The 12,450-nt window shown below is 56.7% G+C and overlaps 1 protein-coding gene across 6 annotated transcripts in view; it reads left to right on the top strand.

Annotated features, from left to right (window-relative positions):
- The window catches only part of DLG3 (discs large MAGUK scaffold protein 3), a 65,264-nt gene that overhangs the window by 16,599 nt on the left and 36,215 nt on the right, over positions 1–12,450 (top strand). The window contains exon 1 of one of the 6 annotated variants that reach the window (XM_078380732.1): positions 905–1,039. The exons of the other annotated variants lie outside the window; for them this stretch is intronic. The gene's annotated coding sequence lies outside the window, so the exon portion shown is untranslated. Of the gene's footprint in view, positions 1–904; positions 1,040–12,450 lie in introns of those variants that run through there. 6 annotated transcript variants of the gene reach the window in all.

The raw sequence follows: 12,450 nt of genomic DNA, 5'->3' as shown, positions 1-12,450 counted from the left end.
GCCGGGGGGTGGGAGCAGCCGCCCCTGCCTTCCCCACCGTCGCCAGATCGGGGCCGCGAGCCGGAGGCGCTGGGCCGGGACTCGCCTGGCCGGCCAGTCCATGCTGGGGCGAGCAGGCTCCAGGCGGCGGCGGGGGTGAGAGCCCCCCCCCCGGCCATCCGCTCACCGACTCACCCGGAGCCCACCCCGCTCGCCCACCCTCTTGCTTCCTTCCTTCCTTCCTTCCTTCCCTCCCGCCTCCCTCCCCCTCCCCGGTGGGGCTTGGAGGGCCGGGCCATGCAGCGCGGCGGCGGCGGCGGTGGCGGAGGAGGCTGCCGCCGCGAGGATGCGGTGAGGGCGGCGGCGGCGGCGGCAGGGAAGCGCCTTCGGAGGTAACCGGGCGGCGGGCTCCGCTCTCGCCCGTCTGAGCCGCGCGAGGAGGGGGGAGCCGCCCGGCCGGGGTTCTTCTCTCCCTCCCTCCCGCCCGCCCCCCTCCCCGGATCCCTCCCCCCCCGATCCCTCCCGTTCTCTCTCCTCCCCCCCCCTCCCGTATTGTTTCTGGGCGCTGGTGCGGCGCGGCCCGGGCGCTCGGAGGAAGGATGCGGAAGCACCACCACTGCTGCCGGTGCCCGGAATGCTACGAGGTGACGCGGATGGCGGCCCTCCGGCGGATGGAGCCCCCCAGCTACGGGGAGTGGCAGCAGCACGAGCCCTACGGCTACGGCGGGTACGGCTCGCAGACGCTGCCCTCGCAGGGGGGCGGCGGGGGCGGGGGCGGCGGAGGGGGCCCCCCTCCCGCCGCCGCCGCCGCCGCCCTCCCCCCCGCCGCCCCGCCCGCCGCCTCCGCCACCGCCGCCGGGGTGGCCACCCCCACGGCCCGCTCCAAGGGCAAGCTGATCCCCACCTCCCGCGACAACGCGCCCCCCAAGCAGAGCCTGGTCAAGAGCTGCGGCGGCGGCGGCGGCGGCGGGGGCGGGGGCACCCCCAAGATGAACGGCGGCAGCCCCCCCCGGCTGGTGGCCCGAGTGCACCTGCTCCAACCGCGACTGGTATGAACAGGTGGGTGTTCCGTCCCAGGTGAGGAGGGTGGCAGGCAGGGCGATGCCCTCTCCCCGCATCTTTCGGTTACTCCTGGCTCAGAAGCCCTCCCCCCCCCCGCCCCATAGCGCTACCTCCTGGCTAGGGGAAGCCTTGGGGGTCGCCAGGTGTGGTACCCCCTAAGCAAAGGCCACGCAGACCATCTGCCCCACACCCTTAGCAGTGCCAGGTGCTGGCACTGACCCCCCCCCCCCGCACCCTCCTTGGCTTCCTCTTCTCATTCCTCTTATATAAGCTCTGCCAGGCTCCGCTCGGCCCCCTTGGCCCTTCTCCTCCTGGAGGAACCAGAAACCTTTAGGCTGATGCTTCTCAAGCATCCTAACTCCCCCCCCCCCCCCAAATGCTGCCACCGGCCAGCTGAGAAAATGGATGGATGGGAGCCTGCATTGGAGGCAGTAAAATGGAGGCTGGGTCTCCATCACCATCTTGCCCGCGCGTGCCATGCTCGCTCGCTTGCTCGCGTGTGCCTTCCTTCCGGCTGCCACCTCCCCCTCGGGCTCGCCCGGTTTCGCCTTTTGCCAACCTGGGTGCCACGGCGGGCAAGGGAGGAGCGGAGCAGCCAGGCAGAGAGATGCCCTGTGCTGACCCGTCTCTGGGCGGGTGGGGTGGCTGTCCGTTCCCAGCCATGACTCCCCCTCCCCAGGCAATGCGCCTCCCCCACCTCAGACTTCCCCTCTTTCACTCCCCCCTCCCTTTGCCAATAATAAGGTTTGGCATCTCCTCCTTTTTCTTCCTGTCCAGCATCCTGGCAGCTCAAGGTACGAAGCAAGTCACATGGCCAGGGTTTGGGGGCTGCCGGCTTCTCCCTTCCCTTCCCCCCCCAGCACTGTCAGATGGGTGTCAGGATGTCCATCTCTCCCTCCCAAGATGGCAGTGACAAGATGTGGGGGAGGGGGAGGCAAGATGGAAGGGGAAAAATCCATCTCCTGTGTGCGTCCTCTTCCCCCCCCCCATGCCTCTGATGGGGGAGTTCTAATGGGAAAAAGGGAATTTGAGAGCCATGGAGGAGATCTCGTTGTGCGCTGATGCCTCCCAGCAGGCAAGGCAGATTGTGGCAGCTGCTTTTTTTGATGTCCATGAGGCTAGGCTAGGGTTGCATTGCTCTCTGCATGCAGAATACGCCATGTTAGTCTCTCTCTCTCTCTCTCTCTCTCTCTGTGTGTGTGTGGTGTATGCCTGAGCATGTGCTGCAGAAAGGGAAAGTGGTTGGCTCACCAGGGTAGTGAATAGGCAGGCAGTGTGCGGTGCTGTTTCAGACAGGGGAGAAGCCCCCTTCTCTCTTATTCTCTCCCTCTTATTCTCTCTCCCTCTCCCTTTTTGTGTCCCTGCCAAGCTGACAAGTCCGTAGGGATGGAACCCGGGGGTGGCTGCTGGCATTACTTGCAATTGTTTGCCAAGCATCGGAGATGTGCGTGCGTGTGTGTGTGTGTGTGTGTCCCCTCTCTTTGGGGGTGTTGTTCCTGCTTAGGCAAAGCCTGTGTGTAGGGGAGAGCTTGACGAACCTTGGCTGCCCCCTTTTTTGCCAACACGTGCGCAGGAGTGGGTGCACGCTTGGCAGAGGAGCTGGGTGACACAGAGGTGCAGCCCCCACAGGCTCTCTCTCAGGCACCGGGCAACAGCAGAGTTGTTGCTCCTCGGGCCATTTTTTCACCAGCCACCCTGAGAAGCAGGGGCCCCTTGGTACATGGCCTGCCGTCCTCTCCCTGCTGACCCAGCCCACTCCCCAGACACCTTTTCTTCCTCCGTTCATGGCTTTTGTCGGTTGGCTGTGATCTCCAGGGTTGAGGCATGGCAGTGCAAGGTTCAGCCTTGCTCGGAAGGGAGACGGTCACAGCCTGTGCTGAAGCCTTTCTGCCCCATTTCTCCCCACGTGGCCCATTAGATTTTATTTCAGCTTGGCTGGCCCACCTTCCAGCCTGCAGCCAGAGGTCAGGCAGGCAGGCAGGCAGGGAAAAGCCCCTTCTGATTCTGTGGTGCTGGTCTGGAGAGGCCCCTCGCCCCTGCCGCCTCATCTCCAGGAAAATTCCACGAGCAGGCAGAACAGTTTCTGCAAGCAGAATAAAGGGTCCCCTGTCAGGAAAGAGACATTCCAGAGCGGAGGCTCATCAGCACAGAACAGGGTGGCCTGGCAACCGAGCAGCAGCCACGGCTCCCTTTCCAGGCCCTTCCAGGTCTGAGGAAGGAGGGAGGGGGGTTGCTGTTGCTAGGGAAGAATGGACGCATGCTTCCCCGTTGATATCAAGTCAACCAGGAGGAGGACACTGGGGGGGGGGGGGATGAGAAAGAAGGGCCGGCAGATCCAAAAAGAGGCACAAAGGGATGGAGTGCATGTGTGGACGGAGGAAGAGACGGTGAGGGTCTGCCTCGTAGTAGCTCCAGCCTTGGGCAGGACATTTGGAATGGGGATTCCAAGGCCAGGCAACTGGGCGTGGTGTGCCTTGATTTTCTCCGGATCTTGTGTGGACACTTCCACATCCATGGTGGGTAGCCACAGGTGGCCAAGAGTCAGGGAGCAGGGAGCAGTGGCTGCAAGCCATCTAGAAGAAACCCCCCTTGGCCACGGCCCTCCCCAAGGGCCTGCTCCTGCCTCCCAGCGCAAGCGGTCCAGGTCATGCTTGAAGGGCTTTCATGCTGGGAGACGGGGAACCCAGGCTAGAGAGCTTGGAAACAGGCTATTATTGGATGGCTGCTACCAGCCAGCAGGTCTCTAGGCTGGGACCTCTTGGGGTTGCAGTCCGAAGAAGGCCCTTCTGAAGCTCTGCACTTGGCCATCCCAATGGGAGGTGGAGCCCAGAAGCCCGAGGGAAGCCCCACAATCTCCCCTGTATGTAGCTCAGGAAAAGTGGAGCCTTTTATGCCAGCGGGGGGGTGGGGGTGGGCAGCTGTCAGGATATACCTGAAAGGGACCTAGCATTTGGCTTTAAAATGGATGGATTCAAAAAACGTTATTGAAAGGGAGGGAAAAAAATAGATCGGTAGACTTATTTGTGAGCAGGTTGAAAACAAACTCTAGAGTTCAGTTTTAAAAGCCATCCTAAAGACAGGGGGCTTTTCAGAAGGGGTGGTCTCCGCTGGGGTCCCCCCTTGGCCCGGACCAGCCGGGAGTTTCCTTTCGAGAGCCAGCAAGAGGAGGCTGGGGATCTCCCCGCTGAGCTGGGGACCCGCTGGGTGGTGACCTTGGGGCTGGTAAGCGTCTCTCCTCCCCTCTCCCCCTCCCTCAGGCTGGCCTACCTCGCAGCATTGTTAGGAAGATCAGGTGGGAAGGAGGGGGACCTGGGGGGGAGGCCCCCATTGAAATGAAATGAAAGGACATCAAGGCATGAGGGAGACGGCAGCGGCTGCTGGTGGGCGGACAGATGAGTGCTGACCTCCGTAGGCCAGTTCATGGAGGAGCCTGGGTGTGTGTGTGTGTGTGTGTGTGTGTGTGTGTGTGTGTGTAGCTGGCGTCTACAAAGCTTCAAAGCCCAGCTGATGGGGAATGGAGCGAGGGGGGAGTCCGGTAGATGTTGTGGTCAGCAGGTGGGGCCGTGGTGGTGCAGGTCTCCATGCCAGGAGGGGGAGGAGGGGGGGGAGGCAAGTGCTGCCTTTCCTGTTCTCCTCGATTTTGTGGCAATGGCAGCTGTGGAGGTGGGGAAGGACAGAGAGAACCCCCCCCCCAGGGAGCCCGTTCCTCCTGCTCGCAGCTCCTCTGGGGTAGGGAGCCAAGAGGAGGAGCCCTTGGAGGCAGAGAGGAGGGGAAGGTGTCTCCCATCATTTCTAACCCCCCCCCCAGTTGCCTGAGGCAAAAGGAGTGGGTGGCAAGGGAAGGAAAACTGGCTGTGTGTGTGTGTGTGCATGCGTGCGCATGCACCTGTGTGTGTGGGAGCCGAAGGAAATGGAAGGAGCAGGGGGTGGCGGGGATGGGGAAGCCAGGCGCACCGCAGAGGGGAGTTTGGGCGCGTGGGCAGCTGTCAAATCGGGGAGGGGGTGCCCTCCTCTGCTCCTTGTCGGGTGCGCAGAGGGGGGAAGGCATCATTGCCAGCAGGAGGTGGCTGTGGGGATGGGATGGGGGGGTAGAATGAGCAAGCAGAGCGGGATGCTGTGGGGCCAGAAAAGCTGGAGGTGGGGAGGTTGGCAGGGTGAGGTTGCTATGGCTACTCTCGTTGGGAGCTGAGCTCCATCCTGGCACTGCGAGGTGGAGGAGGAGGAGGAGGGAGGGAGGGAGGAAGGGGGTGGTGGTTTAGTGGAGAAAGCAGCAGCGTCTGGAGGTGTGGGGGGGGAGGAAGTGGCAAGGGGGGGAGATGTTTCCTGCCTGGCATGGGATTGCAGGAGAGAGGGAGGGAGAAGCCGGCATGTGAGAGTAGCGCGGATGGAGGCCCTTCCACAGGAGTTGTCACCCTGGTGGAGTGACCCTGCCAGAGATGATGATGTCTTTCCTTGGGAGGCTCCAGCCATGTGCCAGGCGGGGGAAGAGGGTTTGCCGTGAGTGCCTTTCCTCCAGCAATCTGCTGTGACTCAGAGGGAATGGGCTCCCTCCCGCCCGCCCGCCCGCCCCCCCCCCCCGGGTTGCCAGCTATTTTAAGCCCTTTTTCGGCTGAGCCCTGACAAAAAGAAGCACCTGCCCTGCCCCCCCCCCCTCAGCCACCTCACTCAGCTCCTCTGGCCTGATTTGGAGGGGGGTGGCTGGGTGGGAGGGAGGGGGCGGTCTTGGGGGAGCCCCGGAGAGCAGCTGTGGCTGCTGGTCCGAGGTGGGCTCCCCTGGCCTGGAAGGCCTTGAGGGTCTGATGCTGTGCAAGGCAGCTTCCGGCGTGGGCGAGGTGGCCCAGCGCCAACTCCATCCCAGGCAGCCGTTGCCTTCGCTCTCCTCTCTCTTCCAGTTTAGGAAAGCTGAAGCTCCTTGTTCCGGATCATCTGCCTTAGAGGGAATCTTGATCGCCCCCCCCCTTCCCAGCCATCCTTCCTTTGGACCTGCTTGCTGCTTGGGTCTTCCCTTGGGGGAGGGTGTGTTGGCCTCTGAAATCACGGGCCCCTCCTGCTCATGCTTCGTCCCAGCTCTAAACACCACCCGCTTCCTAACTTGATCGGTCAGAAATGAGGGAGTGTGAGAAAGTTGCAAAGCTTTTGCAAGGTTTCCTCTCCTGAGGCATCCACTGGGGCTGCTTGATCTTTTCCTTTCTGTGCTCAAAGCTTTTTAGGCACCTTAGGCAACTGGCAACGGGGACCTGGCGTCCCCTCTTGAGCTGTCTCCAGGTGCTTCCAGAACCAGGCGGGGGTTGTGTATGTGTGTGTCCGGCAAGGGGCCAGCTTTGGAGTCAAGGGCAAGCCCTCTTTGCTCCGGTCGGTGCACTTTTCATTCCTGGTTGATTAAGGTCCCCAATTTTGCGAGGCAAGGTCCTTTCCGTGATAGAAGCTATCATGAATCATGCCCCCATTATGATTAACCCAAGGACGGGTGCTTGGAGTCTGACGAGGGAAATAATTGTATTCCTCCCCTGCTTGCCTCTGCTTTTTGAGGGCCATGCAGCGTGTGCCGGGCAGGGCCCGAAGCGAGTGGCTAGGGAGAGGAGCGTTGGAGAGACCCAGCTGCTACCTGCTTGTGCTGTTCTCGATGGAGGCTTGACCTCCAGCTTCTCCTCCTTTCCTCTGTGGATCGGCTCAGTAGTTAAACATCAGAAGAGCCCTGCTGGATAAGACCACCATTCTGTCTAGTTCAGTGCTGTGTTCATATAGCACTCAGTCCTTTGTGGGAAATCCACAGCGCCACTCTCTGTCCCATGTTCCTCCAAATCCAGCCTCTGATGCTGATGGTGATTTAGAGCCGTCCCTGATTTTAGTGCCTGTGGAGAGTTCTAGCTTCCACAGACATGCCTAACCCCATTTGAACGATGTTCACATAGCAGCCATCACGATACCTTGTGGCCGTGAATTCCACAGTTTGATGATTGGCTGGGTAAAGATTTCTTCTTTCCTTTACCTGTCCTGAACCTCCCACCGTTCAACTTCTGAAGATGATTCCACTGATTTCTGACGTTGTGAAGGAAGGGGACTGGTTCTCTGCCTCCGCTTTCTCTATGCTGTGCAGAGTTTTGAACTAGTGTAGTGCAGAGGATAGGATGCTGGGCTAGAAATTGGGAGACCCGGGCTCAAGTTCTCCCTTTCTGTCCGCGGAAATTCACTGGGGAATAGCCATCAGGAACTGCTCCTAGAACATCTCACCCGCCCTCTTAGACTTGCCATAATCCGACTAAAGCAACTTCATGGCATGTGATAGCAACAGCAGCCCAAGATTGTGCATGTCTTCATTATGTCTCCCTTTACTTTCATTTCTCCCCCTTAAACCTTGGAGCTTGTTGCCTTCCCTTAGCGAGGAGGGGCTGAAGCCTTCGATTCATTTTCCGTGACCTCTTCTGAAATGGTTCATGCTCTATGATGCCCTTTTTCCGGTGTGGCGACTAGAACCTTAAGCAGTATTCCAGAGAGGGTTGCACTGTGGATTTAACATATAAGGAAAATGTTAGCAGATTCTTCTCCTTCTCTGCAGAATCCATGGACATTGCTGTAGGGCAATCCTTGATCTTCTTGCAAAAAATGTAGTGAGTTTCTTTAGGGTTTGGGGACGTTGTTGTGTTCCCACGGGACATTTCTTTATTCAAACCCACCTTGGTTGTTTCGTTATCTACCTTAAATGCAGCCCGCTTCATCTCCAGGCTTAATCAGCAAGGAGGAAAGCAGCATGAAACACTCCTGTTCCTTAAATGTCTTAGTTCTGATTTTCATTCAGAGTCTGAGGACCTAAAGGTCGTGTTCTCTGCTCCTGGCCTCTCCCAAGTTTATCCTTGAGGGAGCTTGAACAAGATCTAACCTCTGAGCGGTGTAGCTGAGTGGGGTTTTGAACCCAGTCTTGGTCTTCCGTTTTAATAACTTGTTTTGTGCCTCTTTGTTGGCTTTTGTCTCTTGATTTGCATTTGTACCCGCCCCCCCCACTCATCAAACATTTTAAGGAGATGTAGAAATAATAATACAAGACATGCCTTTGTTCACGATGCATTTGGCAAGGTTTGCTTTTCAAAACATTGGCAACAGAGCCGCGTTCCCTCTTGCAAAATGTCTGTATCTGCCTTCTTCAACCCAGCGCCCTTCAGACTCAACAGATCACAGCTCCCATCATGCCGACCCGGCAGGGTAAGCTCTGTGCTGACTGAGGCTGATGGGAGCAACAGGCTACCATAGGTGGAGGATGATGGCTTCCCAGAGGTTAAGAGCTTCTGTTGTTCGTGATATAGGGCATTATTTTTTGGCTCTCTCTCTGAACTTCCTGGGGCTGTTTTGTACAGTGATATTCATGGGGACCCCTCTGGGGTGGGAAGATGCCTGTCCTAGGTGCTACATCACTGAGAAGCAGTAACCCTACTACTGCTCAGGGGTTTCGGTGTCTTGACTGCAGAGCCAGAGGTTGGAAGTTTGATTCCCCCCCTCCCCTGTGCCTCCCTTGACAGGGGCTTGACATGATGATCCACAGGGTCCCTTCCAGATGTGCAGTTCTAAAATTATTATTCTGAGATTATAAACATGTGAGGTCCTCTTCAAATTGGTCTGTGTTTTTTTTCTCTTTAAACTGATGTTTTTGTATTTGTTGCATATTAACTCAAAGTGTGCATGGTTGGTTAAGAAAAGCGGTGTGAGCTAGCCTCGATACAGACTCAGTAATCTCTTCCCATTATGGAAAAAAAGAGGACTTGTTATGAATTGCTCTTTTTTTATTGCTCCACAAATGGATCCTGTCCATTCTCGCTCAAAAAGTGAATCCCATTGGACTCTAGCATTTCCTTCCACATAAATGCGCTTCAGGGTAGGAGATCACGCCTCCCTGGCATGCTCGCAGTGGTTTTCTTCTGCCGATGGGGAAGAAAAACCGTTCAGCTGTGCTCGGATCTGAAGAGCAGGCTTCCATTTGCTCATTGGGCAACTCCGGAAACACCACAACATGGCTGGAAATTTGCTTCCCCAGAAAAAGAATTTTTTTTAATTGGTCGTTTGTGGTACACAGCTTCTGAATGCCAGGGTCCAGCAATTCTTGGAGAAGCTCTTTCTGCGATTTGTTGCTACCCTGACAGAGTTATCTTTACTCGTGGCTGTGAAGTTTTCTCTGTAGTGACACCTTTGTGGGCCTCTCCCCTAAGGGCCATCAAAGTGGCTCAATCCTGGCTTGGCTTCTTTCGCACGACCAAAGCTCCTTGATTCTGCTGCGGCCCCGAGCTTGGCTTTTTAAAAATGACCTCTTTGGTTGGTTTTAAATCTCTTCTAGCAGAATGTGCTCTCTGTGTGTTTTATTGCAGGTCTCTTTGCAAGCCCTGGTGGGCAGAAGAGCAGTTAATAAGTACTTTGACTCAATGTGTGGATTTAGAGATGGGCACGAACTCCTGCTTTGGCACTTCGTGTGGGTTCGTTCATCGGCCAAACAGGCGTTCAGCGCTTCCCAGCTCAGCCGCCTCTGGAGGGCACCCACTCAGAGGCAGAGCCCCTGCGGGTGCTTCCTCTGAGTGGGCACCCACTGGAGGAGGTTGGGCTGGGAAGCGCTGAACACGAGCGAGCGTGAATTGGCAAGCCAGCAATTTGTGCCCATCTCAAAATGGATTCGCTTTCACTTCTGCCACTTCTTTCCTGCTCCCAATTCAGACTTAAAATGTATTTTACTTTCTGCTGGGTTTAGACAAGGCTGAAAACTTGGAGCCCTTGAGGGTTGACTCTGCTTTTCCTGAACCCCCCCTCCCTTCGGTTATAGGTCATAGATGGGACATCATAGAATCATAAGTATTGTAGAAGTGGAAGAGACCACAATGGTCATCTAGCTGAACCCTCAGCCAGGAAATCTGCAGCTAAATCCTGTCTAGTGGATGCCCACCCACTTTTTACCTAAGCACCTTCAACCAAGCAGGGTCTGCCCTCCAAAGTAGAGAGCAGCTCCATCATTAAGCATCTCCTTCCATCAGTGGGTTCTTGCTAATGTTTAGTCCGAATCACTTATACTTTGAATCCCTTGCTTTGGGTCCTTTCCTTCAGAGCAGCAGGAAACAAACTTGTTCCATCTTCAACATGAGGTGGAGTTGAACCAGACCACAACCTGTTTCGCACACAGTTCTCATAACACCCCTTTCTTAAGCCAAAGACTATCCCTTGAAGACACAAAGTCACGGAAACAGCGAGAGCCTTTTCCCTTCCAGCTATGGCTCATAACCTTCCCAGCCCCGAACGTCAGGTGGTGGTGGCAGAGGGGCCGATCGAGCGCCACTTTGCTGTGTCGAAAGGAGGTCATCCTCCTTCCCTCCCTCAACCCTGCAGGTACGTCTCAAGTTATTAAGGTCATTGCAAGACGTGGAAATATCAAGAGCAAAGAAGGGCATCTATGGAATTATGTTAAAATAGTCGTTGTGGCAGCAGTGCTTGGATAAATGGCCTTTTTGGATAGCAATTCTTGAATCTCAGCCTCAGAACAGCACGGCTACGGCTTCTTGCCTTCGCTGCATTAAGTTTATTGGAGAAAATGATCGTCGTGCGGTGCGGTTAAGTGGATTCTGAGTCATGTTGACCCTTGGTGGGGTTTTCCAGGTAGAGAATACTCAGAAGCAGTTCACTACTCTCTTCTTCTGGGCGGTGGCGGCGGCAGCGTTGAGCTCCCAACCTTTGGATCTGTGGCCAGAGACCTAACCCACTGAGCTATCCAGCCCAATACCTGAGCAGGAAAGGTGGGATATAAAGACACCCAACAACCAAGCGTATACTTTGCCTGTCAAGTAGAAAGGCCCTAATCCAATGCAGAATTTGCAAAGAAGACTTTCAAGGCAGCCTGACCGTCCCACTCATATACCTCCCCCTCCTCCCACTTCTCCACTTGGCTGCCTCCTGCGGTTGTCCCCACCCACAGCCCCCTCCCCACGGTGCTACATTGCCCCATGGAGCTCTTTTCAGTCCCATGGAACTGCTCCCCCTCTCTTTCTCTGCGCCATCTCCTCCTTTTGGAAAAAAGGCCAGGGACGTTGAGCTTTGCAAGCTGGCACTGAGTGCAGCCCTGAGCATCTTTGGGGAGACCTGAGTGAGCAACAAGAATGGGAAGCAGCCGCTTGGATGGAGGAAGACGGACAAAGACTTTCTGCGGCAGCAGCAGCTTGGGGAGCACCTGGCCCCTCCCTACCCTTGAAAAAAATCTCTCCCACCACTGGCTGAATCTGGGACAGCCTTAGCGGGCCAGCCTCTGCCTCTGAAGGACAATAGCCATGTTACTTCTTCCCGGTGCACACATGCACCCCTTGGCTGTTTTCTGTAGATGTGCCTTTGTGTGACTCAAACTCCTCTTGTTCCCAAGAGATTGCTTTATTGGTGACGCTGGTAGACGCGAGTGTGGCAGAAGCATCTCATGTGATGAATTCTCTTGGCTTTATCTGCAGCTGCCGTTCTTCTCCCTTTGTTTGTTCTTTCTGTCCTTCCTTTTCTCCGATGAGCTCAAGGCAGTGTACGGGGCCTCTCCACAACCACCCTGTGAGGGAGGTCAGGGTCATCCCAGCCACCGCCAACAGCAGCCTATGTTTGGCAGCTCAGCCTGGGAAGGGCCCAGTCATCCCAAGGCATGGCATGGCTCACTGGGGTTTGAACCCTGGTCTCCCAAGGCCGTTGCAATGCTCTACCCGCTCCACTGTATGGGTTGTCTTAGAGCATGAGCCCCTCTGGGTCATGACTGATGTCCGCTCTTGGAAAGTCCTGGCGGGGGTGGGAGAGAAGGAGCCGCCTTTCCTGTCCCTTGTTCCTGCCTCTTTTAATCGGGAGGTGCAGGGGACCGAACCTGTGCACTTCTGCTTGCTGAGGTTTGTGCTGAGCCACCGTTTTTTTTCCTAGTCATCTTCTTTCAGGAGGTTCTGGTGCTGGACAGCTCCCAGTGGCTGAGCAAGAAGGGGAAGGAGGCCCCGTTTTGTGTGAAGGCTTTTGTGGATGGGGTTCAGAAACCCCCAAACTTTGCAAAATATGAGTTGGGCTTCTTCCTCGGAGGTGCGGCCCCTCCCTCGCCCATTGGGGGGCAGAGGCACGTGTCTGTGCATGTTTGGCACATGAGCCAGCAAGGAGTGGGTGAGGACTCGGGAGACCGATGTTCAGATCCTTGCTCAGCTGTAAAACTCAGCGGATGGCCCCGAGGCTGGTCTCACTCTCTCTCTCTCTCTCTCTCGGCCAAATCTCACAACGTTGTGGTGCAGACAGAACGGAGGTGGGGAGAGAGCCGCGTGGACCCCCGTGAGCTCAGTGGAGGAAACGTGTGAGAGGAACTAGAGAAATCCACAGATCCATGTCTTTGTGGGGCAGCAGCACGACGCAACTGCACACCCCTTCCCCCCCAAGGTCTCCAAGAAG

Source organism: Pogona vitticeps, chromosome 11, assembly GCF_051106095.1.
Source record: "Pogona vitticeps strain Pit_001003342236 chromosome 11, PviZW2.1, whole genome shotgun sequence".
In the NCBI taxonomy this organism is placed as follows: Eukaryota; Metazoa; Chordata; class Lepidosauria; order Squamata; family Agamidae; genus Pogona; species Pogona vitticeps.
The sequence above is the reverse complement of the archived record's forward strand: the minus strand, read 5'-3'. Positions and strand labels throughout refer to the sequence as shown.